The following is a 4,185-nucleotide window of genomic DNA, read 5'->3' as shown; positions in this document are numbered from 1 at the left end:
TAACTTTTTATGTTATTACAAAATTGAAATGGACTCTAATGACAGTCAGAATTAATGTTCTGTTTCAAATAAATGCTGGGGAAGTGACTGAATTTTCAGCGCATCCTCCTCGTGTGGTGTCTGGGGCCCTTCCCGCAGGGCAGCCCTCCGCCACTCACCTGACACCATCCCCTAGGACTGCCCCCTGGTGACCCTGGGGCTCCTACGCCACTTCCCGCGGAGGCTGCTGGGAAAGTCTGCTGCTGCTGCTCCCAGCGGCACCCCCAACAGAAATGTCCTCAGCTTTGGGGGGAGGGGTGCCCCTTACCCAAGGCTGCACCCCATCCTGCAGCCAATGCCTGGCTGATGCGACCCTCTCAGCCCCAGTGCACCTTGTTCTCAGTTGGGAGGCATTGTGGCTTCTCCCTCCACCCCCCCTACTCCCAACCCTCCCCAGTGAACCCCCTGATTTCCGATTTCCAGGAACCCGCCCGTGACAGCAGCTCCTAGGGATTTTGGTTTTTCTGAACCAGCTGCCAGGTGAGTGTCACCTGCTGGGATCAGAGTCCCCAAGGACCAGGATTGTTCTCTCTGCTCTGTCCCCTCCTCGAGCCCCGGGCTGGGGTGCGGCACTGACTAGGTCTTAGCCTCAGTCCCGGCCCCTGCACAGGGTTGGAACAGCAACAGGGCCAACGGGTTTCTCTGGATCTCAGGGTCCACACCACTGGCTCTCGGTGGGGGTGCACTTGGAGGGACTTTCTGTGACAAAACCCCAGTGTCCCCAAAGGTCAGGGCAGAATAGGGAGGGACACGGGCACCGGGCATGGGCATGTGTTTCCACAGCTGACGGTGGGAAGGAAGAGGGCCCGGCAAGGTGGGCAGAGCGCATGAGGCAGCCCAGGCGTGGAGCAACCCACGTGGAAAACTCAGTCCCCGGGCAGCAGGGCCTCGTGGCAAGGAGGTGGTTCGGTGTGGGACGCCTCTGTCTTTGGGAGCGGGCAGCTGTCACCACAGGAGGGGAGGGGGTTCCGCATGACCAGAATGGTCGATTTTATATGAGATCTCTTCTCTTCTAAAGCCCAGAGACGAATTCAAAATTTTAAATCGAAGTCCTGCATTGACCAAAGAATATGCTTGTGAACTGCATTTGGCTTCTGGGAGGGCTTTGGAGCACAGGGCAAGGTGGACGCTTCCCCACCCGGACAGCGAGGGCCAGAGCCCTGGGAAGGGACAGGAACTGCCCAGACTGCAGGCCACTGAGGCCTGACCAGTGGTGGCCTCTGTCCTGGGAACCCTCCCCATCTTCCGGAAGGGGGTCCTCACCACTGGACTGTGGCCATCTGGGCAGCTGATTGGGCTCCAAGTGTGGCGAGATCCTGGCAAGCCCTTCCCTGGCCACTAGGGCCACTCAGTGTGGGGCTCTGGATGAGTGGGCAGCAGAGGGGCCTATCAGACCCCCACCCCACATCTGAGCATCCTGCTCCCACCTCAGGAGTCTTAGCGATTCCTTGCAGGAGTGTTTGCGCGAGAGCAAAAAGAGGAAAATAGAAGTCTCACCAGCCCACCTCTGGATCTGGGTTCCCACACTTGTCACAGAGAGAATGTCTTGCATTTTAAATAATTTTATATACATAAACTCAGAAGTCATATTTCTTTTATTAAAATGTGGCCGTTTTTATACCTACTGCACATCTTCTATTTAATCACTGTATTATTATTATTTGTTGTTGTTGTTAATCCTCACCCAAGGATATTTTCCCATTGATTTTTAGATAGAATAGAAGGGAGAGGGAGAGAGGGAGAGAGAGACATCGATGGGAGAGAGAAACATCAATCGGCTGCCTCCTGCACAACCCTGCCCAGGGCCAGGGATTAAACCTGCAACCCAGGTACATGCCCTTGACCAGGAATCAAACCCGAGATCTGTTGGTCTGAGGGCCAGTGCTCTGACCACTGAGCTAAACCAGCCAGGGCTGTTTAATTACTTTATATACCGTGAACACCTCTCCATGCTCTCCATGGCCATGGATCTATTTCTTTTTCTTTTTTAAATATGTTTTTATTGATTTTTTTAGACCAAGGAAGGGGGAGAGAGGGATAGAAACATTGATGTGAGAGAGAAACATCAATCGGCTGCCTCCTGCACGCCCCCTCCTGGGGATCAAACCACAGCCGCGGCCTGTGCCCTGCTCAGGAATCGAACCCGGACCTCTCAGCCCACTGAGCCTCACCAACAGGGAAATCACGGACCTGTGTTCATTCTACTCTGACACCTGCACGGCTTCCTTCAGATGAGTTTACCATCATTTACGAACATGTCTTTTGGTGGTTTTCACTTTTGTTTTCCAATTTTAAAGAATGTCGGAGTGAACGTCCTCTCGGTGTTCCTTTGTGGCATTTCAGAGTAAATCCTAGCGGTGGAATTGTTGGCTCAAAGGATATGCGTGGTTTTAAGGCTTTTGCATACTTCTCGACAAGCCACCCTCCAGAAGGGCCCAGTGGTGCCTGAGTGCACACCAGCAAATCTCCGTGTCTGAGGTCTGAGTGCACACCAGCAAATCTCCGTGTCTGAGGCCTTTGTCAGAGTGATAGGTTAACGAGGGGCATGCTTCTTGCTTAAAAAACAAACAAACAGAAAAAACTTGTATTCTCATCAGAATGACACGTAAATGTAATTTTAAAAGCAGAGCTAATAAAAGGTTTTAATGAACCCAGTGGTCGTCTGCCTTCTTCCTGACTGCCCTTCCCCGGCCTCTGCACAGACACGGCGACCTAAAACTCTCTGAGCGGTTCCCCGGAACGTGGTACTATCTCTGTATTTCTACACAGCACGCGTGACCTGCAGCTGTAAGCTGGACAGCCCCTCGCCCCAGCGTCGTTTCGTGAACATGCACTCTTTGCCTTCCTCTTTAAAAATGCCAGCTTCATCATTTGCTCAATTCTTATATTTACCGGGGCTGCTTTGGGCTTCGCTTTTACTCTGTCTACTCTCGTGCCGGAACCCACTGTTTTAATGATTGTAGCTGATGACCACAGTTTTACTCTCTCAGAGGGTAAGTCTCTCGTTATTCTTGTGTGAGATCACATTTTTATTCTTTTTCGTGCACTCTAGATATAGTGGGTCAAGTTTCAAATTGCCGATAGAAATCTGTATTGGGGTTGTGTTTCATTTATAGGTAAATTGAAGATAAATTGGCAGGTACATTGACCTTTTACTTTATTATGTTCTACCATGATGCCTCTTCTGATCTATTTATTCAACAAATGCTTATGGAGAACAAGGTGTGTGCCAGGCACTGTTCTAGGCATGGGTGCATGTATCAAGGAACAAAGCAGAGGGAGATCCTGGCCCCCGTGAAGCCAACATGATAGTTGCTTTGAAAAGCCAAGCAGGGACCCTGGCCAGTTTGGCTCAGCAGTTAGAGCGTCAGCCCACGGACCAGAGAGACCTGGGTTCGGTTTCCGCTAAGGGCACGTACCTTGGTTGCGATTTGTCCCTGGTCCCGGTTGGGGTTATGTGGGTGGCGACCAGTTGATGTGTCTCTCTCACATTGATGTTTCTCTCTCTCTTCCTTCCTCTCTCCCTCCCGCTCTATCTGAAGATAAATGCAAAAATGTCCTCAGGTGAGGATTAAACAAACAAACAAAAAAAGCAAAGCCAAGCAGGGTAAGGGGGATTGGAAGTGTGGGGTGGGGGGAGGGTAGACCTCATTGAGAAGTGAGAAGGTGAGACCCGAGCAAAGGGGCTATCTGAGGGGAATGAGGGCATGGGCCACAGAGATGATCTAGATCAGTGGTTCTCAACCTGGGGCAATTGTGCTCCGGAGGGGAATCTGGCAACATGTGGGGATACTGGCTAAGGATGCTGCTGCACATCCGAAAATGCACAGGACAGCCCTTGCCACAAAGAATTGTCTGGCTCCAGATGTTCATAGTGCCGAGGTCGAGAAATCCTGAACTAAGCAAAGATTTTTCCAGGCGGAGGGGACTCTTCGTGAACGGTCCTAAGGCAGGCGTGAGAAACAGCCGAGAGGTGGAGAGATGGGGTGGGGACAGCTGGGAATGAGGCCACAGAGGTGGGGGCGGCCCGGAGTAAGGAGAGGACACCGGATTTGGGCCTTGCCAGCCAGGGTATGGAAGCTGACTTGACTCCCAGGGGGGTGAGGGGTGACAGCAGGGCTTTGAACCAGGAGTGCCATGATTGGA

Source organism: Molossus molossus, unplaced genomic scaffold, assembly GCF_014108415.1.
Source record: "Molossus molossus isolate mMolMol1 unplaced genomic scaffold, mMolMol1.p scaffold_m16_p_21, whole genome shotgun sequence".
NCBI classification, from domain to species: Eukaryota; Metazoa; Chordata; class Mammalia; order Chiroptera; family Molossidae; genus Molossus; species Molossus molossus.
This window is presented reverse-complemented; position numbering follows the sequence as displayed.